This window comes from Atractosteus spatula, chromosome 1 (assembly GCF_055471065.1).
Source record: "Atractosteus spatula isolate fAtrSpa1 chromosome 1, fAtrSpa1.hap1, whole genome shotgun sequence".
NCBI lineage: Eukaryota > Metazoa > Chordata > Actinopteri > Semionotiformes > Lepisosteidae > Atractosteus > Atractosteus spatula.
The window spans coordinates 20,369,688-20,393,854 of NC_142706.1; the positions used below are offsets into that span (position 1 = coordinate 20,369,688).

General features: G+C 37.9%; 1 protein-coding gene across 2 annotated transcripts in view; it reads left to right on the top strand.

The window, feature by feature from the left end:
- The window catches only part of coro2aa (coronin 2Aa), an 80,017-nt gene that overhangs the window by 21,435 nt on the left and 34,415 nt on the right, over positions 1–24,167 (top strand). The window contains exon 1 of one of the 2 annotated variants that reach the window (XM_088914226.1): positions 17,579–17,866. The exons of the other annotated variant lie outside the window; for it this stretch is intronic. The gene's annotated coding sequence lies outside the window, so the exon portion shown is untranslated. Of the gene's footprint in view, positions 1–17,578; positions 17,867–24,167 lie in introns of those variants that run through there. 2 annotated transcript variants of the gene reach the window in all.

Below are 24,167 nucleotides of genomic sequence, written 5' to 3' on the forward strand. Positions count from 1 at the left end.
TGTGACAATTAGACTTCAAAAGAATCCACAAAAAGCTGAATCTACCACTTCCTATGGATGTACCAAATTATTAAGACATTTAAGGCTACCAGTCCTGTTAGGAATACAGTGTATCTAGTGAATCTTGCCGCCACAGGCTGTGACACCACAAAAAAACAGTGACTTGAATTTGCCAGACTGACAGTTAAAACTAATGTTTATGACCAAATTAAAATCTTTGGACATACTAATCAAATGTGTCTTAATAACTTTTCTGTTTTTATCATTTTAGAGTGTGACTATATGTAGGCGTCATAGTTGCAGAGTGGTCAACCCCGCTGTCTTGGGTCCGGGTTCAGTTCTGGACTGGGATGCCTTCTGTGTGGAGTTTGCGTGTTCTCGTCGTATTCACAGGATCTTGGGGTACTTGTATTTCCAGCCTTTTCTCAGGGTTTCAGGTTCCTTTTTGCCTTGCAAAGACATGCTGGCTTGGTTAATTGGTATCTCTAAACTGCTCCCGTGTGCTTGACTCTGTGTGTCCCCTGGAATGGACTGTCATGCCGTGGGTGTAGTAGGTCCTTTCACTCTATGTTTCCAGGACAGGATCAGGGTTACCATATGAATATGCAGGTTCCTATTAACAGATGGTTAGAAGTCTATACATATCTAGAATAGTTACGCATAGGCATTTGTCTTTTTCTTGAAATAATGATTAGATCCTGAATCGCATATAGGCAGTGCAAAACATGGCCGAAATCATCACTTTCTGTTCCTCCATTTTCTGCGTTCAGTTCCGTAGTTCCGTCTTTTAGTTTTTTTTTTCAAACGGCAAGCCAGTATGGTAGAATTCCACTGAACTGAATTAAACTCAACAATGTTCCTGAAGATCTGCGTGGTAATGTGTTTAGGGGTGTTTATTGGGTAGTTTAAGGGCATGAGATGTTGACTCAAACCGGGCATTTAAAGAAAACAAAAAGCTGGCTTTTGTGCAATATTGCTTAAAATGGATAAACAAATAAATTGGAGGAAGAAAAGCTTTTGTAGTAACTGCAAGCAAGAATAGCATGTTGTATGTTTCAGTGGTTGCAGTATAAAAAAGAAAAAGGCTGTTAGTAAGCTGAAGTTTGTATGGCAACTGGGTAGTCAAAAATTGAGCTATAGACCCTGGTTGGCAGCTGCGAAATAATTAATTATGTTGAGAAAATGGTCACAGTAGGTATCAGACTGTGAAAACAGGCAGGGGTTGGTAAGTTTGAGGCATTTATCCGCATAATATGGTAATGTCTTATACAGATCTTAAACTGTCAGCTTTTAACAAGGGCTTGAGAGGCTATAATATAATTAAGGCAGACTGTGTTTGTGCTCCTTGAATACTTGCATGTAATCTGGTAAGATTTAAACATAAGGCAGAGAAGGACATGTTATAATGTAACATGCAGCACTGATATACAGATATTTGAGTGCTGAGATATGTCAGTGTACTAATTCCAATTAGAAGAGGCGATTTATATAATTGCATGTTGCGCTCACCCTGACATATAGACCTACTCGGTGTTGAAACCAGTAAAGTTTGGCAACATTCCCCTATGTCAAGGCTAAACCGAACAATTCCCAGAAATAGTGTACAGTATTGTACCACCCATATAAGTATTTTTTTGCGTTTAGAGTTAATTGAAGTTGGACAGAGGTAAGCACTAATTTAACATCACTATTGATACAGAAACAGAGCTCATACCTTTAGCAGTGTGCATTGTCCTAGACTTACGGTAGCATTTGTACTTTTAGGACATACTGTAGTGAGGTAAGCCTAGACTATGCTTCTAGAATAAACCTCAAACTGTTATTAAAGAGGTGAAAATGTGTGTAGTTTTTTTCTGTCTGCTCTAGTTTCCTCCCATCTCCCAATGGCATACCAACTAAATTTAATTGGTGTTTCTAAATAATGCAAACAGAATAATGAATAATGAAAGCAATGTTAGTTTTACAGTCTCCAATAGATTTGGGCAATCTGATCCACAGAAAATATGTCCTTTTCTGATCTTCAGAAAAAGGCCTGAATCAGCAGAAGTCCATTTAAGTCCTAACTTTTATCATGCAACACAGTCTTAAGATAGTTGTGCTTGAGAGCCTCATACAGTGCACGAGGAGCACAATTTTAACATCCACTCTAAATTTCACATGAAGCCATCATAAGAGTTGTTGAGGTTATAAATCTTTCGTTTTGCCTTAGGTGTTCAAGCTGTTCTCTGTTTTCCCCCATGATGTTGTGATTCTAGTGGTGCTTTGTGTTCTTAGCTCCTTTAATATGTAGTGGCCATCAAAGTCAGTTCCAGAAGCTTCTGTTTTACTTTCTGAAGATTTGTGAAACTAGGAACTGACTAAGAAAAGTCTTAAGACTCATAGTCTCTAGTTTTAGCTTTCTTAGCATTGTTTAAAACTCAAGAGTTTTGACCCTGTTTCTCTTGGATTTTCCCTTTTAATTTCTCCTTGTGCTTGGATCTTTTGTCTTCTTGATTACAACCCTTGCTTGTGTTTCTGTCTATGTTCCTGGATTGTGTTTTTCTGCTTGTTTGCTCTCCAAACCAACATATAGTGTTATTACAAGCCAGTTGTGTTTTTGCATGTTGTGTGGTGCAGAACTGGAGAATCCTGGTCACAGTCATCTAGTGACCCAGGTTCAAACCCACACATTTGAATAATAAAGCTCAGCCTACTGTCAGGTAAGCACCTTTATTGTATGTAGAAATATTTTAATATTTTTACAATTAATTGTACATAATTAGTCATTATTTTTGACTGATGTTCTCTTTGTAAATATGATTTTATGTTTTGAATGCATGATTTATTTGTATTGAATAATATTGCATATACATCTACAGTTTCTTGCTAAATGAGCTTTAAATGAACAAGGATGTGAAGTTGGGATTTGGAGGCTACTGTATAAACTACATGATTAGATTTGATTTAATTCTTAGTCACGCAGTTTCAGTGTTATGAAAAAAATGAAACTGAGGTGCTGTCATTCATGATAGAAATTAGACACAGGAAGGCAGGCAAAACTGAGAGAAAATCAATACAGTTGCTGTTAGTGAAATGGAGCCTTCAGCCCCATCGAATGGTGTTTTATTTAAACTAAAGTCAAACATAATCTATTGCCAGTTAGACATAATGTATAGATATATGTTGAGAAAAACATTTGACATTATATCTCATTACTACTTGTGAAAACACCCTGAAGCTGCAATTAAACTGGTTTAGCTGCTTTCTTCTTTAAAGAAATCTCTTGCTACTTGATCCCTTGTGAGGCCGGATGCCCATTTCAATACATATGAACTACAGCAGGAATCTGAAGGTCATGTTCGTGGAATTATCTGTCTGAAAGCAATGTAAGCACCCATAACTGTAAGCTAATGCAGTTAGCTAATGGAATTGATCTAGTTATGTTGGCACGATTACTCCAATGGACGGATGAGATGCATTAACTTCAGGATCCCTTTTGTTTACTCCCCCTTCTGCTTCAGGAATGTTTTTTTAAGGCTTTGGGAGTCAAGGCAATTTCTGCCTCTCTGATAATACCTTTCCTTTCTGATAGTTGCTTTCGATAAGAATAGTTAGTACTAATAGCACTATCATTAGTGCTATCTATTTTGGCCTGCTTCCTCTTACCTCCTTCTTTCCTCTTACCTCTTTAAATGAGCAGATAGAAAAAAAACACCTCTCACCTTAGCTTCTTAAATTTTTAATGTAACCAGTCAGGACATTAGGAGAATATTTGGAAGTTATTTCACTTTTTTTTCTTATTTTAGCTAACAGAGGTGGCTGCTTTATTAAAAAAAATACCTGTATTCTTAGGTCCTTGTAAGGAGTAATGGGAATTTAAGTGCCTTACTGTTATTTTAATAAGGGCCCACTTGTGCTTTCTTTGCAAGTCAGGAATTTCAAGTCCTTAGAGATACTCTGAATTCTCTGGTGAACCATTTTTTATTTGTTTTAAATTTTTCAAAAGACAAACAATACCACACGTCCCCTCTCCCCCAAAACATTCCCAGCAATCATTGGGACCTTCAAAATAAAAATAAAATAAAATCCGACAGGTATGACAGAACTGCCATGCAATAAGGTTTTGACGGTCAGCTGCATTCCAAGCCCCCCTCATCCCATTCCCTAATCTGTGGATCCAAGCAGGAAGAGAGCTCCATGTAAAGAATGTCAAGATAGGCTTGTCTAGCACTGCCTGTCAAGAGAGTGTGGAGGGTACCAATGTAGTCCCACCATCTTTTTAGGAGGGCAGCCACCCAGATTCATTTCTGTTGTGTGAGGCGGCCATTAAGGTATCGTTATCGTTTATCGTTTAAAGGTTCTCAGTGATGGCAAGGCCTGCCCTTGTTCTGAATAATTGACAAAGAAGAAGACACCTTTTCCCAAAACAGACTAGGAACGAGCCTCTTATGGTAGTGTGTACATAGTGAAAAATAATTAAGGGACTCATTTCATGATTGGTATTTTTGGAAGCCAAATCTATAATGTTACATTATTGCTCCAGGGAATTTCTTAATCCATAACATTCAAATCTGTATTCCAGATCGTAACAGCTGCTAAAAGCTATTACAAAGTCTCTAACAGAAAAAAACACAGAGGAAGCTAATCTTTGCGTTTTGCCTCAGGCTTTTAGCAGATCGTGCATTAAATGTGTAGATAATCTAGTCCCCCCCCAATCATAGGTCCACATTGCAGAAGAAAAGTGTACAAAAAAATAGAGGTGGTAGTAAGCTTATCTTGTGGTGTCAAGTTCAAGAACAAGTAATGACCATCTTGCCTTAACAATTTTCAAGAGTGTGAAATTAGTTTTATTAAGTAAGAGAGAGGGGACTCACTGCATTGTAAAGGCATTTATGATTATGGAAAATGGGCATCTTCAGAGAAAAAATCTTTCTACTAATAACCAATTTGTATTTGATTACATACTTACAGGTTCAAAATGTAATCTGCAGTATCTAAGGGGAACACCAGTATAAATCATATATGTATATATGAAGAGACTTTCTTCAATTTCTTTAATGTCCATGCTACAGTATCAATATTAAACCAAAAAAATAAATAACATTTCATCACACTGCAGAGCAGAGAATTTAATTTATGGTCACATTCCTTTCCGTATTAATTTTATCATGCTGTTTATCTCAGTATATATGCCTAAAGGCATAGAGAGATGAATCAGAACTAAAAAAATTCAAGTGAAGAAGTGTATTCATTTTTTATTATTGAGATATGAGCCTGAAGAGAACTGTGCAAATGTGTTCATCTGCTTTTTTAAAACATTAATGTTGTTTAATTAATTCTCTCATTGAAAAACAAAATGCCATTAAAACCAGAATTTCCTTAGGATTCCCTCATACTCATTTATTCTAGAAATAAAGTACAATGGATGTCACTGTCTGAATATTTTACTTGAAACAGATCTGCTTTTCTGCTTAAGCCTGATGTTCAGTTCCTTAAGCCTGTCAGATCGGTGTAGGACATTCTTATAAGCCAGGAATTTACCTGGAATTTATCTGTGGTAAAGGGTGATTGTTTTCCATGAACATGAAGGTGAACCTGCTGCAAATTCTCTGGCTGGTTGACCAGGTGTTGTCTCAGGACAGGAGATATCTGGTTGTGTACTACACAATTTACTCGTGGTGAGCACTCACAATACTCTCACTTTGCTTGATTTTTCTGACACCTTTGAGCTGGGGTCTGTAACAACACCAACACATTAAGCACATTCATTGCCGCCCAGCCAATGTGTCCACTAATTTTTTCGTGTTTTAAGTGGTCTGTCGTACAGTCTCGCGGACATAACTTCTCCAGGCTCCTAAGTATTTCATTGTTTCTCTCTCAGAGAAATCTGTCTGGTCTTTCTTTATAGTTGTTCTTCACTCACTCTGATTTTCTTTACTAATTTCTCCAAAAATCACTATTAACACAGTAAAGCACTAAAGTATTCTCCTGAGTCACTCACTGAGTATTCTCAGCTGATCCTGTTTGGCCAGCGACACCTCTCTGTCTTCATTAACCCACTTGTGCCCTTGACACAGCAGCAGCTGGTTTGTTGTTCCCTCTCTCAAACTCTGTCCCTGTCAGGCTGCACACTTGTGTGCTGATGGTATAGTCAGATGGTACAAGGGACTCCACATGTGCTGTCTAGACTCCATCTCTCAGTTGTGGGGAGAAGGTAAACTGCTACTTTTACAGGATGCCCTACGTCTTCAGGTGCTAATGCCTCCTGTCAGCCCTGATTCATCTGGACATCCCCATTCTTCAGCAGCACACTTTTTTGTTGTGCCTGGCAAATGAATTGCCACACAGCCCGCCTGTCCAGCACTTGTGATGCCCCTCAGTAGTGCCTGAGCTAAAGTTCCCACAAGCAACAAGTAGGTCAGCTCAACCCATTGCTAATGTAATCTCATTCCCCTTCCTCCCAAGCTGGAGGCTAGATACAGATTGAAGACCCTTTTCCTCCTGGCTGTTTTTTTATGCACTTCTCTGTTAAATCAGGAGAGTGGCCAGTTCTATTTAGAGCCTATTCTGGGTGTCCCTCTCCCTCTTGTGGTATTTCACACTCTTTGGGTGCCAATTATTTAATTAGACCAGATATCTAATCGCATCTCATTTTAACCTATCATTTCAAATAATAAGAAGAAAATCACTACCTCATGGGGTTCTTCCCTGATATTCATCTTCCTTTCAAAAGTATAGAGCCATAATCTCCCATCAAATCATCTCAATGCTACATTTGCTGAAATAGGAGGACCAACCATGAGTGCTGATTGCATAGCTTTAATACTTGTGCAACCTGCTTAGAAGAAAACACTGATGCTGGTGAGTCTGTCCCACTTGATACATGATGGGAAAGGGTGGGGTTTTTCCTCCTTGGCAGAGATAATGAGGTAAGGGTTGGAGGGGGGGTGGGTTACCATCTGGAGAGGATTCCATGGGGGAGGGGGACATGTTTTTTTTTTAAATAAAGATTTAATGGTAAAACAGAGAATCTCCAAAAGCACCGGATATGACAGTATATATGAGGAACCGATAATGATTCCCAGATTATTCTTTTATCCTAACTAGCATTTGCTTTGGAGTCAGTTATCTTGTTCAAAAATAAATTCCCCAGTTGTTTTTGAATTGTATTTGTATAATGTACTAATAACCTAATAGCACTTCAATTCAGCCTTCCTTGACAAAGTTCATAATATATACAATAAATTTTTGATAACAGTAACCTAGTCCTTATCTTTGTGGTCCATATTATACAGTCCTCTGCAGCTGCAAACCTGGTTTTCAGGTTATTAGTATTATTGATTTAGTCTCACATATCATGCTCTCATATGTATATATATGTATAATATATCTCATATTTGTAGTAATCATCATGAATAGTTGACACCAGACTTCTTGTCATGTGTGTTTGGGGTGGGGGCTGGGTGAAAGGCAAGGGTTGCTATTATTGTTCATCCCACATTGGACATCAAACTTGAGCGCTTGTTGTGCTTTAAGATTTAATGGTAGTAATAATTAACTATAGCAGTTTATGACATTGCATTGATATGGGGACAAAGTCTACACAGTGTATGCACAAAACATAAGCATAGAAAATGGAGAACCACATAATAGATATTACATTTTGTGCTGGTTTAAATATTTCAAGAGAAATAACAAAGAACAAACAAAAAGACCAGACAGTATTTACAAATATATTATAAAGTACTCTGTGTATTTTTTAAAAAAGATATATTATGTTAATTGCACATATAGTACTTTTCATTGCAAAGTGCCCTACATACAGGAATCCATCACTGAACTGATATACAACTGCCATTATAAACCTGCAGTCCCAATACACACAAGATCAGGTGGAGAAGAGAAAAAATGCCTCTCCAGATTGTAAAATTCACCTCTGCTCTTTCCAACAATGCCAAAATATCTTAAATGACCACACTGTCAAGATCGTCAAGACCTCCATCTAATATCCTCGGTCACCATTTGGGGATTTGGTTTGAAAATTCTGGTTCAGAGTGAAGAGTTCTACCTACTGTACTGCTCCACCAACACCTATAGCCAAGATCTCCCATCCATGTACTGGCCAGGCCCAACCTTGCTTAGTTTTTTATATCTGACAAGTTTGTATTTAAAGGTGATAGAAAACAAAATGGACATTAACTACATGAAAGGACACCACTTTAGAAAAACAGCAGAATAAATCAGAATGTAGTCAAGTTTTAGATTAAGTTGCTGTAATTAGTTACTATTAGATACTCTAATCATCAATTTATCATAAAATGTTATTAAAGTATTTATAGATACTCGGTAGTGATTAGGTTAGATTATATTTTAAGTTTTAGGTTATTATGAATCCTATTTTTTATTATTAACCTTAATAGAACCTCCAAAGTTAGCAAACTGACCATCAGTAGAATATCTAGTTCACCCTTACCAATATAACTTCATCTAAATTGTTACCTAAAATGTTAACAGTTACAGCTATACTCTACTGAACTATAGGTGTTACTCAGAACTGGTATTAGTTTGTAATGAAGATCTAACTCATTAGCAGTATAGTTTATGTTGTATGACTTTAAATAAAGTGGCTGTCTGAAATACCCTCTGCGGTACTGTGTGTCTGTGATGCTATATTATAGGTTTTCCCTGGATACACATGCCTGCTAAGCAAATAATAATAGTGGTATGAATGTAAGGATAAATTCTGACTGTATTACTGTCATGGGAAAATTACTCTTTTCCAACAAAAATGATTACTCCAGAAACCCAGAAGTTTCCATGCAGAGTAAATAAATGACTTGAATATTATAAATTAAGTGCATATGTTTTTAAATTTATAAGTGACAAAAAAATCTATTGGATCGGTTTTTACACCATTTAAGTAGTCACTTTCACATTAACCAGCAAACATGGATATAAGGATGTGTGAATGTTTGTATACGTGGACGGATTCTGCCTAGACTCTGGAGTTACAATACTTGGTTTCTGTAGCCTGAAAAGCCTTTTGTTGTCCAGATATGAAAAGCAATAAAAAGGGTTTAGCTGTGCTCACGCCGTTCTGCCTTTATTCACTGGGGTTCGGGTTACTGCAGCCTGCTGTGGGTAGAGTAGCCCTGCCAGCCCTGTCTAGAGTTTCTGTTTGATATTCAGTTCTCCCGTGTGCTACCTGCTCCTGATATTGCAGCACCCATTCAGAATGGAGGCAGCCTCTTGGCAGCTGGGAGACGCGACACAGTTGCCCTAATACAGACTACTTTTGATATCTCTCGAGGAGCGAGTGCATTTTCTTTCGCCACCGTTTCTGTTTTCTTCACTTCTTTGTCGACCGCCGCAGGTGCCACATGTACGGCTGTCCTTGGGCACAAGGGCTTTTGCTGAAAACAGTCCCATGATCTTGCATTGATGAGGAGGGCTTTCTCTGCTGGCAAACTGCAAGTTCCCCACAGCTGCATCTTTTTTTTTATTCTTGGCCTTACCACCCATATTATGAATGACATTGAAATGTTTTTTTTTACATATTATTGTAGATCTGGCACATACCTGTATTGCAGTAGGTTTACCTATTTAGAATTACATCTTTCTCCATAACATGTGTGGTGTTTAGGCTTTACATGACCTCTGGAAACATGATTCTACACAGGTTATGACAGTTGTCGCCATCTCCCATCCACCACAAGACATTCTTTGATGTGACCTACAAACAGTGGTATCCCATGCAAAGCAAGGTGCCCAAGGGGGAACTGTTTTATTAGAATAGCTCTTCTATCTGTTTTGCACAGTTTTTGAAAATCAGCAAGCCCTTTGGAAAAATGAACAATCTCAAAGGCTGTATTAATTCACTTGTCATCTTCTGATGGTGTAGTCAGCAATTCCTGCTGTTCTTTCTGCGTGGCACTGTGTCTGCAGTAATGCTGCTGAGCGTGGAAAGGCAAATGCCTCCTTATATATTTGTAGAAATTTTGGCTACATCCTGGCTTTGCATTTTACTTTAAACTTTTGAATTTATTGAATAGTTATTCGACTGGGGATCTGCATCAGTGTGAGGCCTACAAAAGTAACACACTGAGGTTTTTTCCATGCTGAAAAGTATAAAGAGAAGAAAAACCCACAAGGTAACATATCTGAAGAAGTTTCCACTGCTAAAACTTTGTGGTTTCCTTCTTTCTACTTTTTAGCATGGACTTAACCACTCTAAAGATGCCCTTGAATTAACAGATTCAAATGTTTGCCCTCGTTAAGGTTCTATAGCTACAAAATTGCAATTTTCAGTTTTTTGGATGTGTATACAGTAGTAGCCCATCTATTCTCAGAGCCTAAAGAGCTTGTTCTGCTTTGAGTTGCCAATGATGAGATACTCTTAGCATTAATACTTTTGCAGAAAAAAAGGCATAACTACATAATCTGCATAATTTTAGATATTTTCATGTAAATATGTTCTTGACCTTGACCTTGATAATCCTGGAAATATAATATCCCATTTTAAAACTGTTTTACTGTGATTTATTTTCTAAGCAATAATTGGGTGTATTCATTGGTGGCATAAGCAAAGTGGGTAAAACACTAGACTCATAACTGACAGATTGTGGGTTGAAATGACCACTACTGACACTGGTGCTGTACCCCTGAATGAGGATCTTTACCCCTGTTTGCTCCAATCCACCCAGCTGTATGAATGGGGACAAGAATTGCTGGGGGGGGTAATACACGCTGAACGCCATGGAAACCAGAGTGAGCTCTGGCCTGATGAGCTGCTGTGGCTCTTTTATGGACTTTACCCTTTAATTACATGCATTTGTGAAGCTCTTTTCATATAGAAGGGGACTCTCTGCATCCACCACTAAACTGTAACAGCCCCACGGCACAGCAGAGCAGGTGAAAAAGTGAAGGATGACTTAATCATTTGAACGGATGGGTAAGCCTGGTTGTGCAAGCACAGAGTGGAATGTATCCAGGGCACAAGGGTTTCAGACATCAACATGATCTCTTTAATGACAAATTAGTCAGGACCTCAGTATAATGTTTTGTACATGCGTGTGAGTGTAAAAGAGAAAGGAGAAAAATATATAAAAAAGTACCCAGCAATTACTAAAAAGGATGTTAATGTCACCCATTGACAACATAAAATGACCTGTGTCCATTACTGGATAATAATGGGCATCAGATTGCATATGAAGCACTGCATTATTATGATAAATGACAAAGAATTGTAGCCTCATGTAATGCTCCATTTATAAACAGACATCTTTTTCCTTCTTAAAAGAAGATACAGCCAGATTTTCATTTTGTTTTTTGTCCTTGTCCTGTTTTGTCCTATGTTTGTTTTGTTTGTTCCTATGTTATTCTGTACTGAAATTCCTTGAAATTTTACCTGAATTGTGAATACACAATTCAGTTTGCTCCAGTTTTAAAGAGAGGCTCATTTCAACCATTATTTGGCTATAACAAATGGAGTTGCTGCTGTTAATAATTGAATAAACATGGAAAAGTCTCTTTTCTCAAAAATAGTTTAATTCTAATTCTGTTGTGTTTTCCAAAACTCTTGAATAAACTTACTTGATATCTCTGATATCTGATATAAAAAGAATATGTTGAATTATCTAGGCTGCGATATGGATGTACTGTACTGTATGTGTAACAAGTTAATACATTCGAAAAAAAGTTCGTCAATGCTTCAGATGCAAAAAAGCAAAAAATAAATAACATGTAATAGCATCTAACTTTGTATGACATGTCTTTGCAAATGCGCAACAGCTACACAACAGCTGATCTTGTTAAGCTTTATGAAGGATTAGTGAGTCAGAGAGGCAGCAACACAGAGCAAGCCCAGCTGGCATACCTGTATGTATTGCCTTTTGTATCAGTGAGGATTCCTGCTTGAGATTTGAGTAATACATGAAGCCTCACTTACAAGACATTACATGAAGCCTGTAGGGAGCGGTCAGTGGTTAGATATTAAAAGCAGAGCAAGATACTTTTAAAAATGAAGTAAAGAATTATCTCAATTTAGTAAATGGTGCCTACTAGAGCATGTACCAGAATGTGGCATTACTTAAAATTTAGCCAGATTTTAAAAGGTGATTTCAAAGCCTTTTTATCATATTGCACAAAAGAAATGTCAAGTGAATCAGAACATTTTGTAGTCACACAAATAATAATTTAATTTATATTACAAACCTGGTAATGGTAATTCTGAAGAGCTTTTTCTATATAAATAAATTCCTGTTTTGTTGTTTTAACATCTTTATGTACAGTATACTTTGAAAAACAGACATTGGTGCTTTAGCCCTTGAAGCTCATATTTATGAAGATGCATCTTTTTTACTTTATCTGAAAATACATAAAAGTTCACAGGCAAGGGAAAATATGAGTCTAACAGGGCGTAGTACTGTATATTGGCAGCTGTATGTTTGTGGTTAGGTTTATTGTTAAGTGTTAATTTTAGAATGGTGTAATAACAGCTTTTATGTAAACAAGTTTATTGGGGTTATTGAAATTTGTGGGGAAAAACGTTCTCTTGAGTTTAAAGAAATCCCAAAATGTTTGTGCCTGATACATAAGCATTTTTGTTTTCTTGAGAAGAAACCTTTATTGGTTGTGAATGGTACTACAATTATACAGATTTGTAAGAAATTGTAAAACCAATCAGAGTAAAAAAAAAAGTTTTTGAAATGGACAGAACAGTAAAAGGCATCATTAAAGGACTGAAATGTATCATTTTGTATTTCAGACCTTGTCAAGTATGATGCTGAGGTTGTCAACCAATTGCAATGCATACTACTCCAAATCAAATTTTAAGCACTAATGAGTTGCTTAACCTTGCCAGTATGTGTCATAATCAATAAAGTCATAATCATAGGCGGCAGATACACACCACCTAAAATTCCAATGCATAGGAAAATAACAGACTTATAGACTTTCTGCACTGCTGGAGTATCACCAGTGTTTTTTTTAATCTGGGCAGGTAACTGTGTAGTTGACAGTATTTAATGGCTAAAGAAACTTAATCTGATTTGACTTAAATGATTTGACAGCTATATTGTTCTATCACATCTATCACAAGAAGATAAAGAAGGTCAGTTTGAAATACTGTATGCTATGTTTTTCCTTTTACTGATTCATAGAAAACAAAAAAATATTTTTTTTCAATTTTGGTTTAGATAGGCTAGTTTTTCCCAGAATATCCGACTTACTGAAGCTAAACCTAATGGATCCATTGAACCATTGTTTTTTTAAGTAACTTAAAAAAATCTGTTTTATTAACTCTTAGCATTAAACTCTGTATCATCTTCTTGGTTATACTAACAACCCTTTACGTGTACTGTTCCACACACAATTAACCAATTCTGTTACAGTTGTGATAACCCTTGCTAATTAAGAGCTCTTTACAAATAAAAACGAGAAGATAGGCTTGAAAAACTGCACTAAAACATCTTGAACAAATCCATGATGAGCAACTTTTGTTTTGTCCCTAGGTCACATTTTGAGACATGATTTTGTCAATTTTCCTTTGCGTGTTGATACAAACAGCGGTTGCCTCTGGTAATGTTGATTAAATGTCAGGCTTAGCTTTCAGTAACTCTTCTCTCTCAATTGTCTTCTGAAGGGTGCTCATCAAATTTGCATTCTATTAATATGTTAAGCAAAATTTGTACTCCACCACGCAAGAATGTCTGTTTAGCTCTGTGGGGCCTAGAGTTCTAAACAGGTGTGACTAGAAAAACTCGCCACATAAAAGAGGCTCTTCCCTCCTTGTTGCATCAGGAAGAGGTGTATTGGGATAGGTAGCCCCATTAACTACCCAATTAACCACCTGTGAAACACAGAAAAACTATGGGGAACACCCTGGACGCAGTTAAAACAACAACAGCCAACACAACTAGTGCAGCCAACACCCGTGCTAAGGTAAAGATAACGCTTTGTGCCTTTTAAGAGGTTTTTTTTTTAATGCTTCAGTTATTAAAGAAAAGCTTCTGTTACATTTGGGTAGGGCTTTGTTTTCTTTCGGCTTAAGCAACAAAAGGGCACCACACATATAAGTCAAGAGTGTTCACCCATTTCAACAAAGACAAGTGCCAGTGATGAAAGGGCTGAACTGCGTTTTGACCCGCTGAAAAGAGTTAGTCCCTGCAGGGCAGGGAGTTTCAGGCTAACTGGTGCAGCAGAATTAGAAGAAAAGTTGTACCTGTCCACTTTGTGCATAACATGGGTTTAGAAAGAGGGTCAGTTAAGTCAATTCCTTAGGCTTTATTGTGGATTTGTTCTTAGATACAAGTTTGTGTGTTTCTGATTAATGCCTGTTGTGTTGTGAGTTTACTTCCAGCTCCAATAAAAACTGGGCTTCAGTGCTAATTCACTGAAAAAGACCCCATCCCAGTCCCACAGGAACAGTTTAAAATTTTCCACAATAAGCTCCAGCCACGACTTACAACAAAGTCAGAGACTTTCATGGGACTACATTCTGTTTCAGTTTTTGCAAAATAACTTTAACTCACGGTTACCAAGCTCTAATTGACAATGTATGGTGCTTTGGAAAGACATCTGAACTCATTTAAAGAGAAATATCTTTGTTCTTTTACAAAAAAAAGTAAAAAATGATTCAGAATGTGTGACCCTCAGGCACACATAATATGGAAATGTAGTAAGACTGCTTTTTAGAGAGCAAGGTGACAATATTGTCAGCTGTTCTTTCAAATTATTTGTTACATTCTCCTGGTCCTAGTGATTACTTCAATTCCATTAAACAATGTGAACAAGCTATTGCCGTATTTCTAGTGCTTTCATTGTTAATTGATACAATGTGCTTGAATTACTTTACATTGGTGTGAATATGTTAGCACTTGGCTCAGTTTTTCTTGCATAATTATAATTTTTTTTCAAATATTTGTGCTGGAAGCTATGCGACAAATGAAAACAATAATTGGTTGTTCCATTTTCATTTTAGGATTCTCCACAGAATTCCCTTTCTTCATTTTGTTTTACATAAATTAGCACAGAACGGAGTTGTAAACGGAAGGATTTCCATTATTTTTTCTGTTCATGGTAGGGTTTCAGATTGTACCAATGTTATTTTACACCATTGTATGCACTACAATATTTTCTGTGCATCTAGTACTTGTGCGCAAGTTGTGCGCAACCAGATTTTGCTCAATCTGAATATGTATGTCCAACATGTAATTTTTTAAAGAATTTCCAGGAGCAGTAAACGGAATGAAATCCAAGATCCAAAATCCATTATCAAAAAAGACATTTGTAGGCCAAAAATGCACCATTGAAGCGGCACGTTGTGCAGTAGTTAGCTTTGCTGCCTCACCACACTCACCACACTGAGGCCCTGTTTCAAATTCCTGGGGTACTATCTCTTTGCAGTTTGTATGTTCTTCTCATGTTCATATGGATTTCCTCCAGGTTTCTTCTGGTTTTCTTGCTCAGTCCAAAGACAAAATGGCAGATGAATCTTTCAAAACTGGCCCTGATGTGAGTCTGTGCGTCTGTGTTTGTGTCTGTGTATCTACCCTGTGATGGACTGACGTCCACCCTGGATGTACCTCCCCTCGCGTCCATTGTTTGTCAGGTTAAGCTCTGGCTTTCCTACGATGTTGTAATGGATAAAGCAGTTGGAAAATGGATGGATAAAAATGTACTATACAAGCACTCATGGATACCACTCACAAAAGTGTATTCCAGAACATTTGCATTCACAATATTAGAAGCTATTATCTGAGACTGCAGATTTTAATGCAGTTGACTCTATTTCACTGTTTGGTAGATGTTAAGAGTTTCAGTCTGGTTCTGACCAAAAATTAAAATGGTAGGTTTACAGTGACATCTCATTGAGATATGTCTTATTACACCTTGTACATGGACATGTTTTTAAGAATAAGTTTGTGACATTTAAAAAAAAAAGAAATACTTTTGTAGAATGCTCAACTGAAATTCAGACTTACAAGTGAGAAGGATGAGAATGGTGTAATTTCCTACCACAAGGCTTGATACATTATTGCCAATTGAATACAGTAAACCCTTGGTTTACTGGACTTTGGATTTAATAAATACTGGACTTTCTCTGTAATAATGGAAAATATATAGGGCATTGGTATAGGGGTAGGCAAATTGGTTTTATGTGTTTTGAATGCTTTAGCCCATAAAAATAAAAACAATAATTTTACAAAATACACTAAATATACTAGAAATATGTAAAAAAATCTCTTTAAAATACACAAATAATAAAACAAGGTAAATACAAATACTCCATAGTTTAAAATTCAGGAATATCAAGGGTGCCCTTGCTTATGATGAGTGTGCATTTCATATGCTTTAGCAAATTTTATACAGCATATTTACAACACATGAAATAAAGAGTGTGTATATTTATGATAAAAAAGGCACAATTTTCATTTGCTGTATTGATTGCAATTGTTGAAAAATAAGTAAAAAGATCCAGAAAGCACATATATATATCTCACATAATAGCTTGTTTTTGAGCTGATAAACCATCATTTGTAATTCAACAATTGTAATTTGTAATTGGGAAGAGGAACAGTTGTTCTGACTAATTCAACAGAGCTTTTGCTTTCGATATTCATCAGCCCTAGGCAAGGAATGAACTTCCAACTTTTTGTAATGTATTTATGAACAGTTTTACACAGTAATTCAGAAAGTTACTTGTCCCTTTCCCATAACAATTCTTTAATTTGTGATCTTATCTTAATGTTTGCTTCTTTTGACCTGAGCCTGTCTGATCCCTGCCACTGTCTTTCAGATAACTAAAGATGCAGTAAATGATGGGAGGTTTTGCAATAAGTCAATATTTACTGGTTCCTACAAAACTGAAGATGGCAGCGTCTTCAAACTTTTTGTTGTGCAATACACACCTGTATATGTGGCAACATGAAACAAAGGTCCTTCAGTCATTCACTGAAATGTTGAAAGTGTAGAACAAAATCCCAAATAATCTAAGTGGATGATATAAATGTCTCAAACACCTCAAGATGGCAGAGAACTGGTTGGGTTCTGAGATGAAAATGATCCCTGTAACTCAAACAATCACTGAGAATAAAATGTCTTGATATTGGTCAAATCCTGTTAGTTTGCTTGTAAGTATGTGAGCATGTTATCCACTGCTCTGCCCCACGTTGTTATTCCTAGAGGGTACAAAAATTATTTTCATGAATCTACCAAAGAAATCCTGGTACAGGACCTTCAATGTTAAAATGAGTGGCTGGGGTTGCTCAGTGAGTGTGAGACAGAACTTTGTAATTCTTGTTTAGTGAGTGACTGGGTTTTTTTGGCCCAGCCAGGTGGGAGCACAGCACATGACAAGTAAGGAAAATCTGGAATAAAAAAGAGTGTGGAGAGACGAAACCATTTCATTTAAATGTCAGAGTCAGTTGCCACAGGTGTTGAAGAGAGATGGCCTTCTAAATAAACAAGCCTAGTGGAAGAGCCCAAGAAGGAGTGGCTCAGGGGGAGCAGTCAGGTTTCTGATTACCTGCTTTCATAGTCTTACTGCAGGGCTAGGAACCTCCCATCCAGAAGTGTACACACACTCGCAGACTCGCGCAATCACTGCCTGCCTCAGAGCTCTCTGCATTTGCCCGTGCAATGTTGCATGCTCACAGATTGTGGGCGAAATCTTTTCTTGTGGGTATCGAAGTGGGAGCTTCAAGGTACTCTCCCCTCTAGACTGTTTGCTCCACCTCAGGGATCCAGCCATCGCCTGCGCTGAGAAGGTTTACAACAAATGATTGGGAACTGGTGAAAATCCACTTTGGACTGGATTGCCGCCCACGTTTTCTAACCCTCCCACCTCTTTCTGTTCCTTACAGTACATCTTGGTGACGAAGACAGGGTGAGTAGACTTCGGAGTACTTGCAGGGTAGCCTCAGCCTTACGAATCATTGCTTTTCAAGGTTCTGCTCATTAAAGTGTGTCCTGCGTGTCAATTGAAATGTGAGCCAAGATAACCGTGCAGCACTTTCTTTTTAAAGCTTAGCAAGTACGTGAGCAACCTGTAAAAGTGTAGTTTATAGCAAGCTTCCACTGTGCTGTCAGATTACCTTCTGAGGCTCATTAGAGGGATTAAAGCAGATGTGTTAGAAAGCGATGGTAATGTTTAGGATTCTCTTTACCAGAATTGGAGGGCAGGTGAGATTTTTAAAAAATCCAGAAATCCTCATGTAGTATTTGCTCCATCCTTTCTCTAATTTGTCTTAGTATTTGAAAACTGTGCTGTAAGCCTGGTGTTTTCATGGAATATGTTGTAAAACCAGCTCTGGTGTTTCCATCGCAAGCCTCCATAGGCTCCATAGAGTGTTATTTAAAAAACAAAAAGCTTGGCTTTCCCGATTGTTCTGACCTGGAGCACCTTCTGATGAAGAATGCTTTAGATTAAAGATTGCTTTACCTGTACACATGTGTTTCTCTGATGTGAAATTGTTGACATTACAAGGACTTCACCTCTAGGATCTCCTTAAAAAGAGCAAACGGAGTAGTAAATATTTACACTAGGTGTGCAGTACCCTGCTTGGGCTTTGTTGTAGCCTTCATGGTATATTTCACCATAAACTCAGATTGACTTTCTTGGTAATAGTGAATCTCTCATTCTGTTAAAGCCAGGATGTTACATCAAAATGCTAAATAAATAGACCTACAGTAGGGCTTATTTTAACACGAAAACTATACAGTGGTGAATGGTAATATAGTCTGGAAGAAATTGAAACAATCAGTTAAGTTGGACAGGAGCACCAGGTGCAAATTCCAGTTTAATTAGCAAGACAACAAGACTGCCGAAACTGACAACTGTTAACGATACTGTCAGCTCTTAAGTGAGAAGGGGACTCGTGTATCATTATCATACAAGAACTGGAACCAGGGATTCATCCCTTTATTTTCTTATCACTTACGCCACTTCACTGTCAAGGGGGAGCTGGAGCCGATCTCTACGCGAAACAGACGCAAGTCAGGGTACAGCCTGGACAGGACACCAGTCCAACACAGGGCACACGCACGCACACTCACCCCAGGGCCAGTTTTCCTAGAAGCCACTTAACTTACTAGTTTTACTTTGGACTGTGGGAGGAAACCGGAGAAATCCCACATGAACATGGGGAGAGCATACAAACGCCACACAGATTGCACCTCAGGAATTGACCCCAGGGACCCAGCGCTGTGAGGCAGCTGTGTGAACTGTGCCGCCCACAACTGGGGATATTGTGCTCAAAATTAATTGTGCTGAAGCTGCATCTTCAACCTTTTAGATGACGTCATTACTCCTTTGCTGTTCAATTTCATCTAGTTGTGCTGAGTAGCTCTTAGGAGACAACAAGTTGTAAGAATAGAAGCCACTTTTCTAGTCCAGAGGGCTTGTAAGCTCAGCATAATACCACAAGCGCTTTTTTTCATATCATCTATAGTGTGTCCATAAATGTCATTTTGTTTTATGTATCACACACGGCTGGGGGCTATTGAATGTCTAAAAGTGATCCGGTTTCCAGGAACCTTGTGTCTTACAAACCGAGCCAGTGCTTGGTGGTGTGTCAGACAGGAATGTAGACAAAATTCTGAATCACCTGGACGCCCCCAAGTTCAAATTTCCATTTCAAAGCTTACACAACAGCACAGGCGACTGCTCAGCCCAGGCTGGTGCATCTCACTTACATTCCGTCCTAGTAGAATTGGCCCATTTCCTTGTAAGCCTAGAATGTAATAACAGTAACATACTTTCTTAGGCAAAAGGAGTCGATGACCTCGCTTCAGGCACAGTTCCTGACTTGAAACACATAGACTTTGCACAAGCAGTTATCATTCACACTCCAGACACAATAGGGAAGAAGCAGCATCTTTTTTTTTTAATATAGTGTTTTGGGCCTATTCTGATTAAACCTATAAGATACTAACATGGATGTGATTTGCTCTTTGTTTTAGAGTAAATTTACATCAAAACTTAGTAATAAAAAATGAACATGTAATATTCTCCTTTTATAATAATACAATAAGCAGTAGACAAATGCGATATGTCTTACTTATTTCTTTTACTGTCCCAAATGGAAGATTTGCTCTGAAGACAAGTAAAAGACATAACACGACACACAATACATTTAACACAATTTGAACCCATTGACTAATTAGAGATATGCGTGTATGATGATAAGGAATAAATAAAGCTGATATTTACAATCGTCCAAATCAAGCTGGTTAATTGACGTGGGAATGAAAATACATAACAAGTCAGCCGTATTCACAAGTCTTTCTTTATCAGTCCACTTCACTGACCTGTGGACTGGAACCTCAGCACAGATCTTTGCATCTGTCTTGCGCTTTAATGCTGAAGATATGCACTAGTGAATGGGTGACCATTTGAATCAATACTGAATATTGTACTGTAGTTAGACGCATGCATTCAGTCATAAATTTGTCAAAAAATGGATAAAACGTCGGTCTACCAAGTTCTTTGGTCCTGACTCCATTAGTATCACTATTTAAAGCTGTTAAAATGTGGCGCAGGATGTTGCTTTCCTAGCAGTTTTCTCACTCGGAATGTTGAGGCAGAAAGGCGCTCAGTTGCAAAGAGAAGAGAAGTCCAAAGGTTGTTTTGTCTTTGTTAAGGCGCTGAAGAGCTTTGTTTCCAATTGATAAAAGTGTTTGTCTTAGTAACAGCAAAATATCCATCCTTCTCTAGACTGCACAAAGGATTGTGCCCTTGAGATGACTGTAAAGCTACGGTCATGCAGGGACAAGCCATACGATATTCGTTTCCCTTTAAGCACTTCAAATGTCAAGAAGAGATATAATGATGATTGTGTGATGGGTGCAGCTCTGCTCTGCCCCTGCTGGGATTCGATCACAGTCGCTCACAAGCTCCGAGCTTACAAAGCACTACTTTCTGGACAGCGGCACGCTCCACTACACTAGATACCATCTCCTGCACCCTGGGAGAAATTGTAACTGTGTGTCTAGGGGATAACGTCATCATCACAGGCTCAGCTGAGCCCTGTTAGAATTGCAGGCCGGGTGTAAACACCAGAAATTGTGAAGGAGCTCTTATGCTGCAAGAGCTGCAACTCTACAGGTTTTATACACCTCTTTAAAGCAATACCTGCTTGGCATTTAAGAGAAAAAGGTTCAGTTTGGTTTATGTTCTACTAATTTCAATTATAAAATCAATAGAGAATAGGTCCAGAAGACGATGATGCAATTTCAATCCATAAGCTAATGTTATTGAATGACAGAACCAAACCCATTTTTGTATTAATTACAGGTTAGCTTAGGTATCTTTCACACTATAGTTGCAATATGTAAAAGAACACACAACCATGCACACCCATATGTATCAACATTTTTTAATCTAATTACACAGGCCGTAGTACTGGAAACGATACCTACTATAGAGGTTATTTCTAAAATGAAAAATCAAAGCCTGTTAAAGTAAAGCCATGTATTATTTACCCTGTCACGCAAAAGAAAGACACTGCACAAAAGGTTGTGGGCATTTGGAACAAGAAACCCAGACATGCCCTGCCTTCCTTCAAGAAAAGGCTTGATCAGACCTTTAGCCAGGTTTAACAATCAAATGGGCTAGTTGGCTGAATGATCTCCTCTCTCTTCTTTTCTCATGTTCTCAATCTGCACCCTTCCAATCATTCATTACCTATAGGTCAATAAGAGTTAGATGTTAACATGACCGAGGTTCAGAATAGTGACGGTTGGGCTGAAGAGCGCATCCATGCACCAGTTTATTTTCCTGCAATTCACTGGTAAGGATTGATACAAGCTAGAGACTATTCCGGAAGCAAAGCGTGTAAAGGGTGATTACACCATGATTGGGAAGCCTGGTTATCCACAGGGCACACACACATACAAACACATACATGGCCAACATACCACTGGGAGGTTAGAAGAAATTGAACCACTCAGAGAAAACAAATGCAGATGTGTGGAAGACTATGCATACCCCACACAAACAGTGCTGCAGCCTGGATTTAACCCAGGATACAAAAGGCTGTGAGACTGCAGTCCTAACTGCTTCATCACTATGCCACTGCATGTACTGTGCTCATCCAGTCCGTTAATTTAATGTCTTACATAAAATACTTTCAGGATGACTTGTCCTGAGAGAAACTATGCAAGACATTACATAAATGACTAGAAAGGTCTCTTGGCCTGATGTCCAATGTGTTAATTTTCTAAATGTACTGCTTTATGACCTGTTGTGAAGAGCTCAGTCCATTGAAGCCTTTCAGTGTGAACCTAGAGACAGTGCAGAAGTCAGATATAAAAGGCTTGTTTGGTATAAAAAATAATGACATTTCTCAGTGCAGAGGCACCGATGTAATATGCATAACTTAAGAGAAGTTGTCTGATCGTAAGAAAAAACATAAGCAAGTTAACAAATGAGGGGAGGTCATTCAATCAAACTGAAATAAGATCAGTACTTAGTGTGCCGTGCTGTGCACTAATGAAGTTCATAATTGTGAAGCAGAAGCATACTGCACTGGTTACAATTATCCACCTTCACATATCAAGATTGGATTGGTGTCTTGACCATTTTGTGTCTGTTGTACAGGCCTTGGCTTATAAAACTGCTTTCCATTCATCTCTTATTAGGCATGTAAATCACTGGGTCAGATTTCTCTTATTACATCGGGAGATTGGCCTTCAGACTGTTGTAAATTGGAACATTAAGCTACATGGTGGCAGATAATGTTTATGCTAATGGAAAGTTTTTATTTCTTATCAATAACATCATTTACAATTAAGGAATATTTGGTTCTTTTTCCTAATTTGCCAGAAATTAATTTATTGGCATAGACACAGATGCATGTGAAATGTATACCGGAAATACAACAGATATGATTCATTTTGAATTCAGTCACAATTGAAAAAGTAGTTTTCTAGTTTCAGCATGTGCTTTGACATTCATAATTAAACTAGTTCAGCTGGTAAAGGCTAGTTAGGATTTTGAATTCGGACTACTGTATGTCATTGGTGACTAGGAATCCACAGGTGGTTGCAAACAGCATTATAACTATTGCTGGTTTGAGTGAATTTGAAGTCTTTCTGGGTTTCAGTTCTTACTTGCACCTGTTCGTGTTGCAGCCTGTGATCCTTGATGACTGAGTCTTGTATGGAGGAGCAGAACAGGATGAAACTGAGCTGAAAGCTGTTAAGCCCAGCTTTGAAATTAGTCAGGGAACAGATCAGATTTTTGAGACAAATCTAGCGAGTGAAAGAGCCTCTCCTCTCTGCTTGCCCAAGTACCCACTACCCAGTTTCCACATCTCAATGTGGTCTTGTGTTTCTGTTATAATGGGCACTCCAGGTTCTGTGTCAGCAGTGTGGGGAATGACAGGCTGGAGACGACTTTACAGGCTCTCTGACGGTTTTGTTGCCCTTTTCATTACAGTGGTAGTGCTAATCAGGGAGCAGGGAAATAAGTCAGAAGGCAGAGAGAGAAAGTGCAGGCAACTGCTGGATGCGGAAGAAGAATTTGTGTTATTTTTTGCACAGAACCCTTGCGGATGTCACACTGCTGTCTTGTTTAGTTCCTACAATATCCACACATTTGTTGATTTTTATCTGAGGTTCACTTTCTGCTATTCAGAATAAAGTACAACACAGAGCCATCCCAATCATTGTGCCTTGAAATTCATTTGGAGACCCTCAAATGCACTGATTTTTCTCAGTTTTTTTAGTGGAAGATTAATATGAGTTGGATTGACCATTTAGCCTTCACAGTATCTTTTACACAGGAAGGATGGCTTCTGTTCCTCAGAGTGATTAATTTAATTCCTGGCATTATCAAAGGACATTGGTCTAGCATTTAGGCCTGCACAGTATTTTTCCTATTTTAAGCTGAAATTAAAATGTTTATTTTTATCTTAAATTTTTGTTACCACCTTGAATTGGCCAATTACTAAAACATAGGTTTGTTATGTAGTTCAATGGTGGCTGTGTAGTTTTGAGCAGTTAGAATGTACATTTAAAACTAGGATTGAGTAGGGTATTGTTTACAAAAAAGGAACAGTATTTTTTAGACATGGAGCAGTCAGTTAAAACATTCCCTGGTGGTAAGTATTGATTATAACCTGATGCCAGACTATTACTATTTACCACTACTGCCACTACTGATCAATTCTTGCCAATATATTGAA